The sequence below is a fragment of the Ochotona curzoniae genome, unplaced genomic scaffold (assembly GCF_017591425.1).
Source record: "Ochotona curzoniae isolate NIBS_2020 unplaced genomic scaffold, NIBS_Ocur_1.0 contig_4064, whole genome shotgun sequence".
NCBI classification, from domain to species: domain Eukaryota; kingdom Metazoa; phylum Chordata; class Mammalia; order Lagomorpha; family Ochotonidae; genus Ochotona; species Ochotona curzoniae.
The window spans coordinates 2,664,492-2,687,838 of NW_024466107.1; positions in this window are offsets into that span (position 1 = coordinate 2,664,492).

Sequence of the window (23,347 nt, forward strand, 5' to 3'; positions counted from 1 at the left end):
TCCAAGACGCTGTGTTTCCTGCCACACCTGGCAAAGTGAGTGTTCAGAGCCTCTCTGTTTTTTTAAGCTCTCAATTGATTGTAAACTGGGAAAAGCAGTTCTCGCCCAGCAATGAGTTGTGAAGGACTGCCCTTCAGCCCAGCTGTTAAGCTGTCCCTGCCAGCAGGCCACGGGTATGTGAAGAATGCAAACCGAAGCTCCTTTTCCTAAGCTCTTTATTGCATTTGCACTAGTCTCTGGCATTTGTCACAAAGAGGAGCAAGGCAGCCCTGGGTCAATTGCAATAACCTGGTGAGCCGCAGCCTCCCCTCCAGGGCCGGTTCCCCTTTCCTGCTGAGTGCCGTTATTGGTGTGGGAGGCTGTCTGTCACTAGCCCTGCTTCTTGGTGGGGGTGGGAAAGGGGAAAGCAGGGGCGGGTGGGGAGGAACTGGCTGCGCTTCAGCTGCAGCAGAGAAAACAGCCGGCCTGGGGTTTGCCAGCTCCTCTGCCCTTGACTCTGAATTGTTGGCACTGTTGCAGTGACAGCCTCTCCCTGAGGCGTGGGGTGATAATGACCTCAGACACAGATTCAGAGCTGCCTGGAGCAGCAGGGCAGTATTTGTTGGCCTCTGAAATATCTTCCTGGTTGAGTGCTAGCTCTGGCAGTCCCCAGTTCCTCCTTTCTTATGGCCATGTTCAAGGGTGTCTAAGCGAATCAGGACTTTCTAACAGCTGCAGGTGCATCTGGGGCTAGGCTTAGTTTGTGGCCAAAATAAATGAAACAGGGCAAATGCTTACTCTCTATGTCCTCTCCTTAGAACTGGCCAGGGCTTAAGGTACAGAAGTGACATAAAAGCAGAGTGGTAGAAAGGCTCTCAGGTGGCTCCCAGCACACCTGCCGCCTCCTGTAGTCTGGTCTTTGATCACTGCCTTCCCTTTCCTTGTGGGGCATCCCATGACTTGCATGTGATTGGTGGAGCATGGCAGCCCATCTTTCAAATGAGGAAAGTAAAGGGAAACTCCTTGTTCTAAGCCTTTAGGGAGGAAGATGTGGAGCCATCACACGGGGCGCACACTGGAAGTCATGCTGTGTTTACAAGCCCAGCTTCTTCTGGCGAGTTGGGAAGGCTGAGAGCTGAGGCCTCAGTGCCTTAGCACCTCCAGCACCTGCTTTCTGTGCTGTGTGACGATGTGTAAGACTGTGTCCCCAGCTGGCTCACTCTTGTTCCTTAGCTGGCTTGGGGGAAGTAGGCTGCCCTGTTGCCGATTGTCCTTGGAGGAGGCTATGTCAGTCAGCACAGGAAATGAAATTTGGTTAAAGGTTTTGTTTGTTTATTTAGAAGGCACAGTTACAAATGGGGAAGAGAGATGAGAGAGAGAGAGAGACAGAGAGAGGTTTTTCACTCCTTAAATGGCAGCAAACTCTTAGGGTAGGCCGGGAGTGAGAGCTGGGCCCTTGCAGGCCTCCCACATGGATGCAAGGACCCCAGCTCCTTTTCCAAGCAAGTTAACACTGAGCTAGATGGGAAAGTGGAGCATCTAGGACTCCACATGGGGTGCCAGCCTGCAGGTGGCTTAACACTCTGTCCCACAATGATGGTCCCAGGAAGTGATTCTTGCAACAGTGCCAGTGAGCTCCAAAGAAGCTCCTCTCCTGATGGGCCTTTGGGTATTGCAGTCAGCTGTCACTTTGATTGCAGCCTGGGATGCAGAGAACCCTGCTAGGTCTCGCCAGAACACGGAGCCAACGCATGTGTGCTGTTGCATGCCACTGGCTTTCTGGCAATTTGCTATGCAGCAACGATTGTGAATGCAATCAGTTCATGGAACAGGCAGATAAAGAGAGTGGTGTCCCAGGAGTGCCGGAGAACCAGAGGATGAGTCAGAAAGTGCGTGGGAAATGGAAGTGAAAGATAAATTTGATGTGATTCCCAAATTTTTGAAATTTATGCATGTAGGGGTCTTCAAAAATGTTGAGGGAAAATGTGTATTATGGAAAACTTATGCAAATATTTCCAATTTGGGCACCAAAACAAGCTTATCTCTTTTCCTGAAAGACGTGCATAAATATATACAATATGTAAATATAAGTATATATGTATAAATGAATATATATATATTGGAAGGCAAGGTTGCAGAGACAGAGGGACAGAGACAGAAGAAGACTCTCTGTCCTTTGAAACAGTCCCCATATGGCCACATTGGCCGGGGCTGGGCCACACCAAAGCCAGGAGCTTCTTCCAAGTCTCCCACATGGGTGGCAGGGGCTCAGCTACTTTGGCTGTCTTCACTGAATTCCTGGATTCAATATTAGCAGGGAACTGGATCAACAGTGGAGTACCTGGGACTTAAACCAGTGGCTTAATGTGATTCTGATTTTTTTTTTTTTGCAGGTAGTGGCTTAACCTACTAGGCTGTAACACCAGCCCCATAAGTTTATCTGTTAATACCCTTTTGTGTAAATTTTTGGAAGTACTTTTATACTCCGGGAGAAGAGAGCTGTGTAAACTTCCTGGAGGCACGGGCAGTGGCTTCGACTCAGCGAGCCTTTGGGGACAGACGTGGAAGGACGACTTCAAGGACACACTGGGAGTAAGCACCTGGACTTGCTGTTTCCTGGGTGTTCTTAAGGGAGAAGAAATCCCGGCCATGGAGTGCTGAGGTCATGGGCAGGGCAGGTCTGGCCCCTGGAGGCGCTGGGGAAGTCAGTGAGGAGGACAGGGAGCAGGTAGTCGGTCAGGCAGCTGGTGGAGGGGCCAAATAGTTCCAGGCAGCCAAGATGAAGACTAGGATTTTTTTTCTGATGAGATCGAGAGGGAACATCGGGAGGATGAGGGGAGCTGATGCATGCTAAGATGGACGAGGCTTGCAGTCCTCATCTCTGGGTTGTTTGGGGGAAGGCAGATACCCAGGGATGAAGATACTGACTCCCTCCTGAACCGCTCACTCCATGCAGCACATGGTCCATGGTGTTAGGAGCCTGCCACATACTCGCAAGAATGAGCTGACTGTGTAAACCAGAAAGCATGGTGGTGAGCATTCTCATTCCCAAGAGCTGAGGTCCTGAGAGAGAGCACATGGTATTAATTGGCCTCAGAGCCTTTGTGGGACTGAAAAATGAAGGGAAGGCATGTCCCAGGTGTTCAAGCCATCTTCAAAGTTCATGAGAAAGAAAGTTGAATGGGCAGCTGTGAACCCTGGTGAGCAAGGGGCTCCCCATTGTGGGTCTGAGGTGCTGAAGAGGGTGGGATGCAAGAAGTCCTTGGTCCTGCCTCGGTTTGTGTGTGTGCTGGGCGTGTCCTCCATTGCAGGGACCCTGTGTGATTCTCCCATGATACCTGCCCTTAAACTACCATTGCTCGACTCATTAGGGTTAACCTCTGACTTCTATTCAGTTTTTTTTTTAATAGATTAGCTTATTTAAAAGGCACAGTTATAGAGATGTAGAGAGATCTCCTACCAAGCTAGGAGCCATGTGGATGGGCAGGACTAGCTATCTGAGCCATCACTGACTGCTACCCGGGCTGTGCATGAGCAGGAAGCCGGAATCACAAGTGGATCCGGGACTCAGATGTAGAACCTACGCTATGGAGTTGTGGGTGTCCCAGCTAGCAGCTTAATAAGTGCAGTCCCAAGCTCCTAGCCCAGAGGTTAATGTGCGTCAGCCTCACTAGGTCACAGGCTCCAGATATTGATCAATCTGGTGGTTACTATGAGGCTTTTACTGTAGACACGATTAAGATTTAAATTTGTTGAGAGGCCAGTGTTGTGCCACCACTAGGCAAACTGCCGTTTCAGATACAGCATCACACGTCAGCGCTCTGGCTTGACTGCTCTGTTTCTGATCTAACTCCCTGTGGATGCAGTGGGAAATGGCTCAAGGGTTTGGGCTCCTGCCACCCACGTGGAGACCCAGATGGGGTTCTTAGCTCCTGCCTGTGGCCTGGCCCACCTCTGACTGTGTGGCCATTAGGGGAGTAAACCAGCAGATGTAAGACCTCGTATTCTCTCTGTCTCCCTCTCTCTATCATGCTGCCTTTCAAATAAGATAAAATGAATCGTTAAAATGTGCAACCCTCCAGGCTGTAGATGGGTCTTGGCTCACCAGTAGATGGCCAGCGGCCCTGCGACTCAAGATGGAAAAGTTAACTTCTACTGGATTTTCCATCTGCTGGCCTTGCCCATGAACTTCTAACTGATCCAATCCCACGGTCATGGGAGTCAATTTCTTTCTTTTCTTTCCCCTCCTTCTTCAGCGCTGAACTCTCAACAGCCTCAGCGTTTTGCAGACAGCTTTGCAAACAGGGCCCTGGAACCTCCTGATTAGCCGTTTCTAGATCCTCTTTATTTCCATCCAGCTGAGACATGTAGTGTCCTTGTCTCTCTCCCGGGAGTGGATCCATGGAGCTGAGGCCCTGGACCACTCATGACCAGAACTGCCCACTAGCTGTGACATGCGGAACACACACTCCCTTCTCCCAGTGTGAAGGCCTGCAGGCCCCATGAACTCCTCCAGTCTGTAGGCAGTCCCATCAGTGCATAGACCCATCTCCCAGGAGACTCATCTCTCCTGGTAGACACCCTGGCCACCTGCATGGCTCTCCTTCTGTGCCTTTGTTCCAGGTGTAATTGCTTGGGGCTTGAATTTCTTACACAAAGATGAATTAAAAAGTTGAGGATTTTTGAAAAAACATTCATGTGTATTTGAAAGACAAAATTACAGAGAGAAGGAGAAATTGAGAGAGACCAATCTTCTATCCACAGTTTTACTCTCCAAATGGCTACAATGGCCAGAGCTGGGCCAGTCTGAAGCCAGGAGCCTGGAGCTTCTTCCAGGTCTCCCTCATAGGTACAGGGGCCCGAGGCTTTGGGCCATCTTCTACTGGTTTTCCAGCCCATAAATAGGGAGCTGGATGGGAAGTGGAGCAGCCAGGACACAAACCGACACCTGTATAGGATGCCTGTGTCACAGGCAGAAGATTAGCTGCTGTCATGGTGCCAACGCCTAAAAAGCTGTGTGTGTGTGTTTAGTTTTATTTATTTGCAAAGTGCATTTTACAAAGAGCAGAGACACAGAGAGGTCTTCTATCATTGGTTTTTCTCCCCAAGTGACCACCATAGCCAGAGTTGAGCTGGTCTGAAGCTGGGAACCAGAAGCTTTTTCCAGATCTCCCATTTGGGTGTAGGGGCCCAAGGACTTGGGCCATCCTCCACTGCTTTCCCGAGCCATAGCAGGGAGCTGGATGGGAAGTGGAGCAGCCAGAGTATGATCAGGCAACCATATGAGATGCTGGTGCAATGGAGGCAGAGGATTCACTGACAGACAGGCTCTCTGCTTACCAGCCAACTGAACAGCATCTGAAGGGATCTCAAGCACGCTCCAGGCATTTCGCACCCTGCTCAGGCTCCATTGAGTCCCAGGGCTGTGGTGAGGCACTGACTGCAGGGAAGCAATGGCAGGGCTGGGGAGAAGTGCATGGGCTATGAGAAGCTGCACTGGGAAGAGGCAGATGGTGCACAGGAGTGTGTAGGGGGAGGTGCCTCTGATTCCACTCAGCACACACTCCAGGCTTGCTCTGTTACTGAGTCCCCTGATAATAAAGGGGGCTGAGTCCAGGAGGAAAATCCTCATTTCGTACGCTCTTCTAGAAAGCAGCATCATGCATTATCTTCCTTGGCAGTTCCAGAACATCCCCTGTCTTGCAGGAGACAACTGATAGCAAAGCGCACGTCTTATCGTATCTCCCTTCCTGCATATTGCTACTTGCATCCTCCCTGCAGATCCCAGATCTCTGGCTGTCAGAGTCCCCAGTCAACCCAGGGCAGGTGCAGGGTGGAGGAATGCTAATTATGCTCAGGCTCAACAGCACAAGGCAGTGAGAACGGCCCAAGGGGTGGCATCTCAGTGGAAGCAAAATCAAACACTGCTGTGCTGAACACGCTGTCATTGTAGAGGAGCTAAGAAGGGAGACTGAGGGAAACCAGATTAGGGACGCACTTTCAAAAGCAGACACTTTAAAAACAGAGCCCAAGCCAAGTTGTCTAGCATTGGGATGTCACCTTGGACTGTCACATTGGGGTGCACATCAGAGGAGGTCACCTCTGTCAGACACCTTGGGGCCTGTACACACACCTAGGGAGCAGTAACCCCCATCTGGGGGTGATGCAGCACACCCCTTGAAAACTCAGTACTGAGTTCCCCCTACATTCCCATGTTGAAGTCCTAACTTTTAGGGTATGTGGAGTTGGAATCCTTGGAAGCTATTTACATGAACGGGGAGGGGGCGAGGGGTGAGCTACTCCGATGGGGTTGGTATCCTTCTAAGAAGAGGATGAAATAGCAAGACTACACAAGACAGGGAGAACAGAATCTCTTCAATCTAAAGCTCTGGGAACATGCATACCCACGCACAGAAGAATAAATGTAAACTCCCATTTGCCATTTACAAAACCGCATGTGAAAATAGGCTCACACAGGACACTTCTAAAATCATGAAACTAAAGAAAATTCAAGGGGAAGGCTTCTTGACATGGGCTTTAGCAATGAATTTTTTGTTTTGTTTTGTCTTGTTTTTTTGGCTGTCAACCCAAAGCTTCAACAAGAAAAATCAAGTAATATTACATCAAGCAAAAGCTTCTGCACAGCAGAGAAAATACTGAACATGAAAAAGTAGCCTGCCGACTAGAAGGAGATATTTGGAAAATGTGTCTCTGATAGGGGGTTAAGATCCAAAATGTGTAAGGAACCCATGTGCCTGCATTGTGACAATGACAATAAAAATGATTTTTCAAATATGCAGCAGACCTGAAGGCACATATTTTCCCCAAGGAAGTCGTAAAAAATGGTCAATAGGATTGTGAAGATGCTCTCAATATCACTGATGATCAAGGAAGTGCAAGGCAGAGCCTACAGGGGGTATCACCTCACCCCCACAAGTGTGGCTTTATCCAAGTCACAGGAGGTAGTGGGCACCTGCAAGAGCGTGAGGCGTACACTGCGGGCGAGGGAGTGCAAGGGTGGACTCTGGCTCCTCACACAAGTAGAACTTGCACTACCTTATGCTCCAGCAATGCTTCTGTTCGCCGTGTGTACAAGGAAACACAGTCAGTGTCTTGTAGAGATAGCTGCCTTGCCACGTCCCTGGCATCACTATTCACTAGAGCTAAGACATGGAAACAATCAGTGTGTTCACTGACGGATGAATGGAGAAGGGAACTGTGGCACACACACAGTAGGATATTTATTCAGTCTTGGAAAAGAATGAAGTTTTACCAATTGTTGCAGCATGGAAGAACCCAAAGGGCATTATGCTAAGTGAAAGAAACTAGACACAGAAAGAATATTGCATGTCTCATTTACATGTAGGTCCTAAGAATGTTGAATACACAGAAAGAACAAGCAAATGGTAGTTGTTAAGGATTGGGGGTGGGGAAATGGGGTGCTTTTAGTCAAAGGGTACGAAGTTTTAGCTGTGTAGGGTGAGTAAGTCTGGAGAGCTAATGTTCAGCATGAGGATGGTGGCTAGTCATATTGCATTTTATATTAGAAATATGCCAAGACAGCAGCAGATTCTTACACAAGAAGCAAAGAGATAGAGCTAAGAGATGGAGAGAGAGAGAAGGAAAAGGAGGAAGAGAGAGGGAAGAATGAAGAGAAGTAAGGAAGGAAAGAGGGCAGGAAGGAAGGAAAGGAGAGAGGGAGGAAGAAAGGAGGAAAGAGGAAGGGAGGGAGGGAGGCAAAAGGTGCAGAGATGGACAGCTAATTGTAATCATCATTTCATGGTGTATAGGAATGTGAAAATACTGCACATTTCAAACATACACATTTTTAAAGGGACAGCTTGAGGTTACAAACAGAAAGCAAGGTGAAAAAGAGACCGGGGATCCTAGCTCTCTGTGCGGTGAACACTTGGCAGGAAGTTGGCAGCTGTGTCTGCGGGCCGGAATGGAGGCCTCACCAGAAACAGCCAGCTGACCTCTTGGTCTTGGGCTTCAGCATTTGGTGCTGAAACAGTCAAGGTCTGTTGTGTGAGCTGTGCACACTCTGTCGTGTCCCTTACGACACTCTGGGCTGACTCGGACACACCCACTTAAAATGTGCATGCCACTTATGACATCCCCAAGAGATGCCCACTTCTTTGCATAATCCGCTCTTTCCGTTCTTACTATCCTAACCCTGTAAACTGATGTAGTCAGCTCTGTTCTCCTCCCTTTGCAGATGAAGAAAATGGGCATCTCGAGTTCAGAGCTGGTTTGATTAGCACTTGGTTTCTTATTGAGAACTTGGGTAACTAGCGTCTGTGCCTTAGTGCCCTGTGGCATTTAAACACCTTGTTTATTTCTTTATTTTCATTTTAATAGCAACACATACAGAGAGAGAGAGAGAATGTTACATCTACTGATTCGTTCATCAAATGCCTACCACAGACAAGGCTTGGGCAAAGCCAAGCACACAGAGCTCAACCTGGGTCTCCCACATGGATGGCAGGGACCCAAGTGCTTTGAGCCATCTCCTGCCATCTCCCAGGAGGCTCATTAGTAAGAAGCTGGATAGGAAGTGCAAGATTTGAACTTAAAGGAGACACTCCATTATGGGAGCCACAGGTGCAGGCATCCCAGGCTGAAGCCAAGAGTCAGGACTCCACCCAAATCTTTCCACCTGGGTGGCAGGCATCCAAGCACTCAAGCTGTCTTCTGCTGCTTTCCTAGACGCATGAGCAGAGAGCTAGATCAGAAGCACAGCAGCTGTGCAAACCAGTGCTCCATTGGGATGCTGGCCTTGCCAGTGGCACCTTCACGCACTGTGTCATGACACAGACACCTAATCCTCCAAACAACCATAGAGGACTGCTTTTCTCACCTACGTTTTATATAAAAGAGTAGTTGTAGAAACTGAAGGATGGAACAGCCTGCTCAAGCTAATTGGGCTCGTGGGAGATCAGAAAGAAGACCGCATTCAGTGGGGCACTTGGTCCTGCTAGGAATCCGTGTAGGCGTCGCTTCCTTCTGGCTTCTGTGCATCTCCTGGGTCTGGAGTCTGAGTTACCAACATGAGATGCAGTCCTGTTTATTTTCTTATTGTTGCTTTTCCTGTCGTTTCTAATTGTAGCAAGACCACTTAATCATGAATATCTACCAATCAATCACTCAAGCATTGTTAAGAATTATCAATAACCGAACACAATTTGGTCCAGGTCTTCCTGGGGTCTCATCCCAGTGAGGGAGGCAGATGGGTGAGCAGCTAGTGACTACGGAATGGATGGATTCTCTGAGGAAGGGATGAACAGAGAGTCTTGGGAAGCTAGGGGGGCACAGGAGGAACTCCATGGCGGAGAGAGCAAAGAGTAGCATGAGAGATGGATGGCAATGGGTTGGATCACAAAGGTACAGACTGACCAGGTGTTGGGCACTGAGCTGTGTCTCTCTCAGAAGTCTCACCACTGGTGTGATGTCTCTGGGGGAGTGAGTTAGGGTTACACTGACAGTTAGAAGGGCTTTCACAGTGAGATGAGAGCGTTCATAAGAAGAGCAAGTGGTTCTGTTCCTCTGCCATCAGCACACAATGAGAATGAGTTGGAAAGAGAAGCTTCATCAGGACCTAGACCGGCCAGCACCTTGATTTTATTTTTAAAGATTTTATTTTTATTATTATTTTTTTATTGGAAAGGCGGATATACAGAGAGGAGAGACAGAGAGGAAGATCTTGCGTCCGATGATTCACTCCCCAAGTGAACGCAACAGCCAATGCTATGCCGATCCGAAGCCAGGAGCCTCTTCTGGGTCTCCCACGCGGGTGCAGGGTCCCAAAGCTTTGGGCCATCCTCAACTGCTTTCCCAGGCCACAGGCAGGGAGCTGGAAGGGAAGCGGGGCTGTCGGGATAGAACTGGCGCCCATATGGGATCCCGGGCTTGCAAGGCGAGGACCTTAACTACTGTGCCACTGCGCCGGGCCCCAGCACCTTGATTTTTAACCTGATGAGATAGATGGATGGCCATCCATCACTAAAGCCCTCCAACAAATGGTATATGTTACAAGAACCCCAACAGACCAGGATCTTGGGCAGACAAGAGAGAAAGGCACAGCTGGTTCTGAGAACTCAAGGGCAGAGTCTCAGAAGTTGGCACATTCAGAACTTACAAATAGCTGAGCCCTGAATCTCTCTGATGGAGCACTCGGCACTGTTGGCCCACTCTTTTTTGGTTTTTGTTTTTAAATATTTACTATTTTTCTTGGAAAGTCAGGTCTACAGAGAGGAGAGACAGAGAGAAAGATCTTCTTTTTGCTGGTTCACTTGCCAAGTGGCCACTACGATCAAAGCTGAGTCAATCTGAAGCCAGGAGCTAGGAGATCCTTTTGCGTTTCCCATGTGGCTGCAATGTCCCAAGGCTTTGGGCTGTCCTTGACTGCTTTCCAGCCACAAGCAGGGAGCTGGATGGGAAGTGGAGCAGCTGGGATGCAAGGCAAGGACTTTAGCCATTAGGCTATTGCACAAGGCCCTGTTGGATCATGCCTAAGCGAGCAATCCTTGGCATGCACCTATCTGAGATCCTGCTAAGGGGATAAGGTGAATACAATATCCCCTCACCCCCTCAGCTGTGAAGGATCTTCAAGACCAGACCAGCTCACCCAACACCAAGCTTGGCTTCAGTCTCACAGGTCTTGTGTGTGCAAGCTGTCTCGAAGAATAGGAAATCAAGGACATTTCATGTTGGATCGAAACTCATGACTTTGAGCATTTGTGAAAGTTTTTGAGTGAATCTCTTGTGAGTATCAAGGCTGTGTTGGTCTGAGATGCATCTCCCCATAGCTTTAATAAACCTACTCTCATTTCACTGACTCAGCTGCCTATTTAGCATGTACTTTTCTTGAGTTTTTGCTCTGTGCCACGCATACACCGGTGATGATACAGGTGTCCTCTACCCCCTGTGGAGTTCACAAAGTTGTGGGGAGGGAAGTTGGAGACCAGGATGCACACCTGAGTGGTTGTGAATGGTGATTCCCCGTACCAGGGTAAGAGCATGGTGCAGTCGGAAGGCAGGCCAGCAGGGAACAGGAAACAGAAAGCTGACTGCCGGCGAGGAGCCGGGAGCATGTAAGGAAGCTGGGTGTGACAGACGATTGGAAAGAAGAGGGTGTGGAGCATTGTGAATCAAGGAGAACCAACATAACCTGAGCGGGCCTGGGAGCTTGGAGCTGGTCTCCCAAGAAATCAGAAGTGAACAGGACCCAGTTTCATTTGTAAAAACCATGCCTTTACTTCTCATGTAAAGAACAGCTGGGAGGGCTAACAAGCGGATGTCCAATCAGATCCTGGATTTCCACATTTGGCTGCAGACTGGGAGCCTTGGGGGCTACACAAGAATGGAAATTTCCGGGTCTCACTTTCTACTGGGGGTCTTGCTTGCTGCACTGTAACATGGTGGAGGGCATGACATTGAGACCTACCTGGCTGTTAGCTCCAATCTCCCTTTTCTTATGTAGTCCCCAGGGCCATCCCGTCTTGGCAACCCCAGTCTTGTGACCTCATGTAACCCTAGTGACTTTCTAAAGAACTCACCTGCAAATACCATTCACATGAGACTTTGGGAAACATGCTCAAATCCACAATGAGCTCAAAGGAGGATTTCAGCTGAAAGGATTTGATGAACAGGATAACATGGGGCAGAGAGGGGAATGAGCCAACTTTGCCACCATCATCTTCAGCGGAAGAGTGTCCTGAGCTGAGGGGATGATTGGATCACTGGCAGGAGCAAGGCTCCCTCCATTTTCAAGGGACAGGGAAGGGCAGGCACGGGGAGCTTTGCAAATTAGTTATGGGGAAAAGCGAGCACTCCTAGCTGATAGATTGCATTTTTCAATTAGATATAATTAAGTAGACACAAGATGAAAGGCAGAGCTGGAGGCGAGGAGGAGACATGGGATATGGGGATGTAGGCATCAGAGCAGAGCTGGCAAGAGACAGTGGGTGTCCCTGCTAGGACTGCCCAGCGATGGCAGGCTGCGTGTCCATTGGAGGACTGATGATTGTTTATTTGGGCCTGCAGTTTTCACCCATGAAGTATAGAGCCATAGGAGTCCATGGAGAAATCCTGTTCCCTGAGTTAACGGCTGTGAATCCTGGTCTAACAGGTGGGATCCTGATTTACTTGGCATTTCCAAAAGAGTAAGTTACAGGGCCTGGCACAGTAGCCTAGTGCCTAAAGTCCTTGCTTTACACATGCTAGGATCCCGTATGAGCACTGGTTCATATCCTGGCTCCTCCACTTCCCTTCCAGCTCCCTGCCTGTGACTTAGGAAAGCAATCAAGGATGGCCCAAAGCCTTGGGACCCTGAACTCACATGGGAGAGCCAGAAGAAGAAACTCCTAGCTCCTGGCTTCAGATCGGCTCAGCTCTGGCCATTGCGGCCATTTGGGGACTGAATCAGCAAATGAAAGATTTTTCTCTGGCCCTCCTCTCTATAGATATGACTTTCCAATAAAAATAGAATAGGTCTTTAAAAAAGAATAAGTTACAACATCTTGAGTTAAAGCAACACACACCAATAATCACATTTTCAATGAGTCTGGAGTATATGTCGGCACCCTGAACTGGGTCCTCTGTTTATAGGCGCACAAAGCTACCTTCATGGTGATGGCTGGGTCTGGGTTCTCATAGCAGATTCAGGATCCTTTCCCAAGCTCAGGTGCTTGTTGGCAGAATTCAGCTCCATGGAACTACAGAGTTCACAACAGCCCACTGGCCAGCAGTGAGGGAACAGGAGCAACGGAGGGAGAGGGACTCTGGGGTCTGGACCAGCTCTTTAGAAACTCACTTGCAGAATTGATACCTCCACCTGCAGTACTGGCATCCATCTCACATGAGTGCTGGTTCAAATCCCAGCTGCTCTGCTCTTGATGGCCTGGGAAAGCAGCAGAAGATGGCCCAAGGTCTTGGTCCTTTGCACCTAACATGGGAGACTTGGGAGAAGCTCTTCACTCCTCTGTCCTGGCTGTGGATCAGCCCAGCCCTAGATGTTGCAGCCAACTGGGGAGTGAACCAGCAGGCGGAAGATTTGTGTGTGTGTATGTCTCCCTCTCTGTTACTCTGAATGAAATCTTTTTTGTTTTGTTTTGTTTTTAATTGCACAGTCAGATACACAGAGAGGAGGAGCGACAGAGAAGATCTTCCTTGTGATGATTCACTCCCCAAGTGACCGCAATGACCAGAGCTGCACTGAACTGAAGCCAGGAGCCAGAAGCCTCTTCCAGGTTTACTACGCAAGCATAGGGTCCTAAGGCTTTGGGCTGTCCTTGACTGCTTTTCCAGACCACAAGCAGGGAGCTAGATGGGAAGAGGGACTGACAGGATTAGAACCGGTGCTTATATGGGATCTGGCACATTCAAGGCAAGGACTTTAGCTTCTAGGCCACTGCACCGGGCCAGAAATCTTTATAAATAAATAAATGAACAAATAAACAAATAGCTCACTCACCTGCTTTGTTCAGGCCTACCCAGGGTAAACTCACTTTCAATTCATTTTAAAGCTGACTGAGCAGAGGCTTCACTTTACCTACAAAATGTCCGCACCTGTGCGTCTGTATCAGTGTGCCTGACCCATTCCCAGGTCCACCCCGCTCAGGGGCAGGGGTGGCCCAGGGCAGGAGTCCCAGGGGAGCAACAGTTCCAGGATCACGTGGAATTCCACCTACTGTGGCTTCGTATCAGGTAAAATGAAAAACATTTTAAAAGATTTATTTATTTGAAAGGCAGGGAAGAGGGAGAAAGAGAGGGAAAGAAAGAGAAAAAAGATTTTCCATTCGCTGGTTCATTCTCCAAATGCTTGCAACCGCCAGGTCTGCGCCAGACTGAAACCAGGAACCAGTGGCTCCATTTGGGTCTCCTTTCTTCCATGGCTTTCTCAGGCCTGTTAGCAGGACGCCAGAATTGAAAGTGGAGCAGCTGGGACTTGAACGAATACTCTGATTGCAGGTGGTAGCTAATCCGACAATACTGCTAAGCTGGCCACAGAATGGAAAAAAAAATTAAAATCTCCTTCTCTTTTCCAATCGCCAAAACATCATAGGTTTATAGGATAGAATCTAGAATCTGCAGTCATGCACAAAGAAATCAATTATAGCCTACTAAATTTAATGCATATTAAATGAAATGATAATCGCTCCCTCCCCCCAGTCAATAACATTGATGTATTTCACTTTCTATTATGGGCCTACCGTTTATAATCATTTTTGTTTAATTTCAATTTGCCGTCCGAGTAAGTGTTTTTTGAGAACATGAATAGGGCTCACGATACAGTCCTTCAGCGCAGGAACACACAGCGATTCCATTTATTTACTCATTTTCCCTTGGACACTGTGGCTGCTTCCAATTTTTGCCTGTTACGACTCCTGCTGATGAGGTTGCTCCAGCAGGCTGAAGTGCTGGCTCAGAACTCACTGTGCATTCCAGCAGGAGTTGCAAGCATTTGGGTGAAGCTTCCTAAGCCGGTAGAGCTGGATGCCAATGAGCATATATCAGAAACAGAGGGCAGGCACAGTCTGAATAGATTATGTGACAAATCAAGTTAGCTCTTCTCTGGGGACCACATTTTCACCAGCTTTTCCTGAAAAGCAGTCAGAGCCTTCCAAAGCACCCTGACCTGAGGCTCACACAGGCGCTGGCTGGCTCACGGACAGGTCATGCCATTCACAGGATGGGAGGAAGGGAGGAAGGAATGAGGGAAAGTGCTTTTGGGGTATGGGGAAGTGAAGCAGGAGGTTGAGGGTCAGCAGGGTGCGTTGACGGGAGAGAACCTGGAAGGGAAATTCCATGGGTCTGGCACAGTTGGCGGCTGAGCAGGCTGCTCAACGCTGGCACTAACTTGCCCATGTTGATCATGAGTCAGTGAATGTTATTTCAGATTATCAATCTTTGTGTCCTTGTGGGTCTGGGTTTAACCTTGACTGTTGGCTTCTGCAGCTTCTCTTTCCGGGACATACTTGGGCACCTGTGTGCTGTGCTGACCCACCAGGGTCTCTGCCTCTGAGTGCTGTGTGGGGTACACTGTGTTTGCTCTTGTACCCTTACGAGGGTCTATGAGTGTATGTGTGAGTGTGTGGCTGTATGTGTGACTGTGTGTCAGTGCGTGTGTGTATGTATGTGAGTGTGTCTTCAATGACAGAAGCAGGGGTAAGATCAGGAAAGAGTAAGAAGGCTAGGGTACGGCCATGGGGCCTTGCAGGGGGCCCTGCCAGGGAGCCCAGTGGGATGCCAGGGAAGCCGGGCTTCTATTTACACCTGCTTCATTCCATTGTGGGCAGCATACTGTGTCTCTTGGAAGAAGTGGTGGGCACCGTGTCCCCCAGAATGGCTAGGCTGCTGTACTGTCTCTCCAGAGACCAAACTGCTACTCCCCCTGCAGGGAGTGTGGCCTCTGTGTCTCTCTGCCTCCCTTTGCCGGCAGCTGCAAGCCTGTTGGAGCCAAACCCCGGGCCGAGGAATGCCCTGGCGTGGGCTCCAGCAGCCTTCCCCACCTTGTCTTTTTGAACCCTTTGGAGTCTGGGTGAGGACTCGAGGCAGGCGGGGTACATCTGAACATGTGTTTGGGACAGTGTGATCCACCGGTCATCAGTCCCCTGGGCCTTCCCAGGAAGCAAGTGGCTTTGCCTCTCACAACTCAGACTTCTCAACTTTCCGACACTCCCGGGAGCAAACACAGGTGCAAGATGGGGGTTTCTCCACCAGATGTGGTTTCATCCCTCGGGGAACACTTGGCAGTGCCCAGAGATATCACGGATCAGCACTGCTGTGTGTGGGTGTGGGTGTGCCTGGCATTCGTGGGTAGAAGCCAGGGTCCTCTTACACATCACAGGAAAACTCTCGACAACCTGGAATTACTCTGCCCTACATGTCACTAGCGCCAAGGTTGAGAAGCCCACGCAGAGACCAAAGCATTACCCAGCAGTGGCCAAAAACCTGGGTTCTGGGGCATGCAAGCCATGAACACTCAACCAAAGTTTGCATAGGAGCCATCTGCCTGGACTCTATTTAGGGAAAGACCCGTGACCTAGTTTCCAGTGCTTTCCCTGAAGCATGATCCGTCAGAACAATTCATACATGCCTAGTTTGGAAGAGGCCAAGCAAACAGTGACATGGCTCTGGCTGTGCACTCCAAACAGTGAGACCCTAAGGCCGGAGCCGTGGTCCTGAGGGCCGTGGGGAAGGGGCACTAAGCTAGGAAAATGACTGGACCTTGTGCTGCGCAGGCTTTTGTGTGCAAGGGGATGAGTGGGTCAGAGCCCCTGGGCAGCAGGCTTGCCCTTTCCTACCTGCAAGCTTCCACGTTACAATCTGCAACCAGAGGAGGCTGGTGCCTGCCCTGGGTCCTTCGAAGGCTGGTTTGTTCTTACTTTGTGAGGGTGTGTATCCACCCCCAGCTTTGTGTGAGCTTGTAACAAGATGGAAAAGGTGCTTTTCAAAGCTAGAGTTTGTGATGCTGCATTCTGGAGGATGGGTGCCTCAAGGATGCTCTAAGACTTGGGCCCTGGGGGACATGCTAGGAGGGCAGACCCTTTGGTTCCAGCTTAAGCCCACTGAGCCAGAGTCCCCAGTCAAATAAGATGCTCAGGAGACTCCTGTGCCCTGTTAAAGGCCGAGAAAAGTACATGCTGTTTGCCACTGCTGAGCTGCTTTGCACCTCGTAATTCAAAGAGATGGCCTCCCTTTGGGCACTTGATGGTAAATCAGCTTGATAGACCGATGCTTGGGGTACCGGTTCCTGCAGTCTTTTTTTCATTACCGACACTAGTGAGGGAGTGTGTCTTAAATTACCAGGTTATACATTTAATCTTGGAGACTGTCTTCCCTTTAACTGGTATCCTACTGCAAATGCGTGTAGTGTTTTCAAAAACTGTAACATTTCAGCGTGCTAGCTGGTGTGGGGTGGGGACCGCAGGTCACATAATGGACTTTATGTATTTCTTGAGGTTCTCATGCCAAATTGTGTATGTTCAGTCATTTGGGAGGACAACCCATGCAGGTCCCAGTTGGATTCATCACATCTGCGAGGAGCTCTTCATTCTAAACACTGAGAACCATTGATAGGTATTCCGTTATTCATCAAATACTGGTTGAGTCCTCATTATAGTCCTGGTCTGCATCCTATTGATGAGCAGGAGAGCTCTCGAACGGCACAGCACTGGAGGTGAATTATTTATTCAAACTTCCATGGGTCTGGTATACTGGTGCAAAGGATTAAGCCAACACTTGGAACCCTATTCGAGCCCTGGATGTTCTGTTTCCTGATTGGCTCTCTGCTCATGCTCTCTCATGCTCATGCCAAGGCAGTAGAAGATGGTCCAAGTGCTTGGGCTCCTGCCACCCGCATGGGGGGCCTGGAGGCAGTTCCTGGATCCTGGCTTCAGCCTGGACTGATCAGGCTGTTGCAACCATGTGTAGAGTGAACTGGAAAACGCTCTCTGTCTTTCTCCCCTTCTCTCTTTAGCTCCCCCTCTCTATTCTTTCCTTAAGAATTAAATCTTTTTATTTTTTAAACTTACCCAAAAAAAAGAGAACCAGGAAGAAATCTGAAAAGCATCAACTCAATCAAGAAACATTGAAGAAAGCAACTGAAACATTTTTAAAGCATTCTTGATTGTTGGTCTACTTAGGTTTCCTGTCCTCATCACTTAATTTTGGTAGATTGCAGGTGTCCGGAAATCTGTCCATTTCCTTTAGATTTCCCGATTTATTGGCATATGGCTGTTTGTAGTCATTCCTAGTGATTGTTTTTATTTCTGCAATGTCCATTGTAAAATCTCCTTTTTCATCTCTGATTTTATTAATATGGGTCTTCTCTTTTCTTGGTTAGTTGAGCTGGTAGAAGCAACTCTACTTCACAGATCTTTCATATTTTATTATTACTGCTATTATTAATATTATTGCTGGTATTAAGTTTGAGGGATTCTTTTATAATTTTAATCATTTATCTCCTCCTGTCAAAAATCTACAAATAGTTTTATATTTGTCATGCAAAATTTGAAACCAAGCTATGAAAACAGAAATAAAGCAAAGGAAAAGTTATGCTAATGGAGGCCTATACAAAGTGGATTTTTATGAATAGCTAACAAAAACATCTAAGACATTGATGACTTAATCTGTTCTTCTATAAAGCATTTTAACTGTAATTAGCAGGTAGGTTGAGTGTTCAGTTTAAGACCTTAGAGTTTTGGGAGTGATACTAGATTGAAATTCCATTTTCACAAAGGTGGACTCCTATCTTCTTAGCGTCACTGAGCGTTAGGAGCTTCTGTCCCAATTCTCTTCTCATGTTCTTGCCTTGATTCTTCTCCCCGTTACAGGTGTTCAATGTACTCCAAACTCAGCCTTGATCCCAAGACCAGCGTAGACGCAGTGGGGGGAGGCGTGGCAGGGGTTAGAGGTCAGTGGTAGCCATCCAAGGGAAGACCATGGGATCCTGGGCTCTACTTGGATGTGCTGACGGGAGCCTTTGACTATTGAACTCACGTTTCAAAGGATGTCTGTGCACTTTGGGACTTGGCAATTCGTGAGTTTGTTGTTTTTGTTTTTCTACGTGCACATCTCCCTCCTCATAGTCCCCCAGGTGTTAAAAAAAAAAGAAATCCTAACCTCTGTGTGGTCACTAAAGGAAGCCTGTAGAGCTGCTCCCTAACATGCATGGTGGTGAGCACCTGAGGATATGAGTGAGGTGGGACACACTCAGCTCCCGACAAAGGTGCACAATCAAGGCCGCCTGGCCCACCTGGACGCCCAAATGACTAGGAAGTGCATTAATTGCTTGTGAAGCCACTCTTTGGGCCTTCTTGCATCCAGACAAACTTAGCAATTTAAGCTGGAAAGGATCTGGGACTTTGTCCCCAATGATTTCACACTAACGTTGACTTGTACAATTCTCTGTAGGACCTCAGATAAAGAGCCAGTCCATGGGAACAGAAGCAGAGTCTTAGCACCAACAAATGCATTTGCCCATGTGGAGGGAAACTGGAGGACCTTTTGGGACCAAACCAATACACCTGCCCATGCGGGAGACCTGAACTGTCTTGACCGTATCAATATTGCTTCCCATCCAGCTCCTTGCTTGTGGCCTAGGAAAGCAGTTGAGAATGGCCCAAGGCCTTGGGGTCCTGCACCCATGTAGGAAACCCAGAGGAGGCTCCTAGCTCCTGGCTTTGGATCAGTGCAGCTCCAGCCATTGCAGTCGCTTGGGGAGTGAATCATTAGATGGATGATCATCTTCTCTGTCTCTGCTCCTCACTGTATATCTGATTTTGCAATAAAAATAAAATAAATCTTTTTTTAAAAAAATCAAGGCTGGGAGCAGCCCAGACCAAGCCATATTACAGCACTCACTGGTATATGTGTGGCTTAGGTCTGGGGATGGGCCAGGCTGGGCCACTGGCATATCTGAGAGCCAGGATGGGGTGCAGCATGGGCCAGGTTGTGCCACAATGCCAGCCAGTTCACATGAGGATCAGAACTAGGGATTGGCAGGGATGGGCTAGGCTGTAGCACTTACCAGCATGAGCTAGAACTGGGGGCAGACTAATCCGAGCCAAGCTGCCCCACCCACTGGTGAATACTGAGGTAGAGAGACTCATGCCAGACTGGGCTACAGTTCCCACCGGCACATGTAAGAGCCTAGATTGGGGTGATGCCACTTACGAGTCGCAGGAGCTCCCCTGCTGGGTCACTGCTCTCCTTGTGAGCACTGGGAGTGGGCACAGACCAGGCTGGGCAGGGCTACAACACCCACTGGCCTACATGTGAGCTGGTTTAGGGGGAGACCCAGACTGGGCTAAGTGATCGTATCCACTGGTACATGCACGAGCCAGAGTAAGTAAAGGCTGGTTGGGCTTTGCCACAGCATCAGCCGGCAAGTTCTGGACCTGGAGGAAAGTCCTGTCAGGCTAGACTGTAGAACCACCTAGACAAGATCTAGGGCTGGGAGTGGGCCCAGTAGAAAACTGTGGGCACCTCTCTGATGGGCTGCAACTCCCACTGGTGAGTATGAGAATCAGAGCTGGGATGGACCTGGCTAGACAGGTGGTGGTACCTGGCAACATGTATGTGGGCTAGATAGTGGGCTCAGTTGGGTTTAGCTAGGTTCCAATGCCCGTTGATACACTGAAGAGCTGAATGGGATGTGGGATAGACTGGGCCAATCTGCTGCACATACTAGCATGCACCAGAACCAGGGCTGGGGGCAGGTTTAGTGGGATTATTGGGGGTTGCTCCAACTAGGCTGCAGTTCCCACTGCTATATAAAGGTAGAGTGTGTGGTGGGCAGTGTTAGGCTGGGCCGTGGCATCCGTTGGTTTGTGTATGAGATGGGGTCTGGGACAGAACTTTCCAGGTGACTGCAACCACCAGTGCATGTGTAGGCTGATGTGGCAGATGGACTGAGCCAATCCCACACTGGCTGGCACACACAGTAGTCAGGTCTGGGGTCACCTCTGGCAAGGTTTCTTTGGGGACCCCTCACTAATGGATCACTGGACTCAGAATTCCAATCATGGGGAAAATCACAGGATCTGTGGTCTGACTGTGGAGTGCATGTGTCAAAATTGGGTCTCCACAGTTACTGAGGCCTGTGCAGTGGACAGCATGCCCACATGCTCATGGGGGACATGACAACCAGTTCATTGATGCTTCCAGAGTACCACGGAGGGCAGAACAAATTGGACAGCTCTCCTGGACAAGTATCTGGATGAATTGAATGTCTAAGGTGGACTATGTCAGCTAATGGAACTTAGAAGGGTTTCCTCAACCTTGGAGTAACCAAATCAACAGAACTATCAAAACAACTTAAGCTGTATCCTCAGAACACGCTCCACGTCGGGGACACTGGGATGTCATTGGTTAGCCTTCCCCACCACGGGTACTAATGTGATTGGGTTGCTGGGAGTGGGCCTCTCCCCTTCTCTCTCCACTTTCCCCAGATACAGAAGAAAAAAGCAGATTGGAAACAGTTGTTTGATCCACTTTCCCCCATTCCTTGACCCTCCACACCCTGATTGGTGTTCCACATGGAAATGTATGACTTTCAACTATGTAAACATCATCAAAGATAAAATGAATTTATCATTAAAAAAGAAAAGGAGAAAAAACTAAATAGAAAGGAAAAATGTTCATTAAAAATGCACATTATAAAGAGAATCTGCACAGATTATAAAAGTTCCATTGCATCCATATAATCTTACCTCTTAATTTCCTTGCTCACATTTTAGAAAATACAATTTATCCATTTCCAGTGCTAAGCAGAACACACGTTTCTTACAGCAAACTGAGAAAGGACAGGAAGCTGGGTGCTCACAGGAAAATCACTCCTAATTCTAAAATGCAAAGAGTTTCTATTAAATCTTGCTTTACGTTTTCTTCAGTCTTGCCTTTTTCTGTATGCATGTTTTTCAGTGTTGTGCCCATAATTTCTTTATAACTACAGACTTTTATTTTTCCTGTAACATGATATGTCCCATGCTATTACAAATGATTCTCAAGTATCTTTTCAATAGCTGCGTCCTCCCTCCCAGAAGTGATTCCAGGCAATTTTCACATATTTTCCCTGTGCAACCCTAATAATAGCCCAAGGAGGTAGGAGTTCATCTTACACAGGTTGATAAGAAAATTGAAGCTTGGAGTTTTAGTGATGTCTGTAACATCACATCATTATGAAACAACCGAAGGTGGGGGCAGGGATTGTAGATGGTTTAACTCTACTTTTCATGCTGTTAATCAGTACTTAATTTCCTTATTGTGCAACACAAGCTTGTCTCCATCGTTTCACTGTTACAAATTCTTTAATGTACGTTTTTGGACAGTTTGCTCATATTTTTCTTTTTTAACCAAAGCATATTTATTTATTTGAAAGATAGCTAGATATTCTGTTATTTCACTCTCCAAATGTCTGTAACAGGCCAAGTGGAAACTAGGAGCTGACGCTCACTCTGTCTCCCACATGGGTGGTAGGGAGCCAAGGACTTGGGCCGTCGTGCCCACCAGATGGAAGCTGGAGCAGAAACAGAGTCAAGGACTTGAGCCAAGTGCTCTGGCAAGGGCAGTGGGTGACCCGAGTGATGTCTGTACTGCTACCATGGACTAAGATTTCAGAAGCACTGTCATGTTTTTGCATTTTCTACTATTCCCCATGTTCCCTCAGGCTGGGTCCAGAATAGGGTATTTTTCTGAGGCAGATGGAGACTGGGCAACGGCTTGGAGAATGCTAGGAAACAGGAAATGTCATGGAAAGAATTACAGGTGCCAGTAAAACAAATGAAAATACTGTGTTCATCAAGGTTGGAGCCACAACCCAAACTAAAAGCATTAAAGTCAGAGCTTGGCAGTGTTTGGAAGCATAGCTTTAGCTGTAGCAGCCCATAGGGTATTTAAGGAAAGAGCGTACCCACGTACCATGTGTGACAATGCACACACGTCACAGGACTCAGTAGGCTTCTCAGAATTGGCCATGTCTCGTTCGTAGGCAAAATAAAGCCAATGCCAGACCATCTGGCTCTGAAGCGACTTAATGTCTTGTCTTTCCCGTAGGTGGACACAGAACCATGAGGAAGCAAGAGCTCATGTCTGCATATTGCACACAGATTGCTAGATTTCCAAGAAGGCAACAGGACTGCTACAGTCAGGGAGTGTTGCGTCGCCTGTCACATCTAGGCTTGCAACGAGATGAAGAGAACGCCCTTCGTAGCCACAAGTGCTTCCGAGACGCCTAAGAAGCACCTGTCTTTGAATGTTTGCTGTGCTGGATCTTGAGTTGTACAAGCTGTTTCTGTTCACATGGGAGGAGCTTGAGGTGAGCACACCATAAGTTTGCCTGGCCTCCTGGTAAAAGGCTTCCTAGCAATCCCAGCTTGGCCTCCAACGTGTTTCCGTGCCAAATCCTGAGGCCTCCCATATTTGATCATCCCCATCGATCAACTGCCTTGCCAACGACTAAATGAGACTGCCTCTTGTTTTCAGAGTGTGGCTCCCAGGAGGGGAAATGGAGACATGTTTGCAAGTACAGCCAAATGTTCTTTGTGGGAAAAAGACAGCATTTCCAACCCCGGTGTGGTGTGGGTGAACTTACTCTTGGTTTTCCCAGGAAAAACAGCACGATGGTCTCTTGGCTCTCAGTCAATGGATGCTGGCAGGCTGGGGATTCGGGCAGCATAGAAGGAACAAAGTTTTCCTCTGTGCAAAGCTAATTGACCCATTCTGAAATCAAACCTTTGAGCTCAGCCTCGCTGGCACCAGCCGCAGACCGTCTGAGCTTACTGAGCAGATTTCCAAGTCCTGCCGACAGAAACTCTTCCGTGCACCCAGCGGCGACAGCCACCCAGTGCAGGCGTCTCAACGA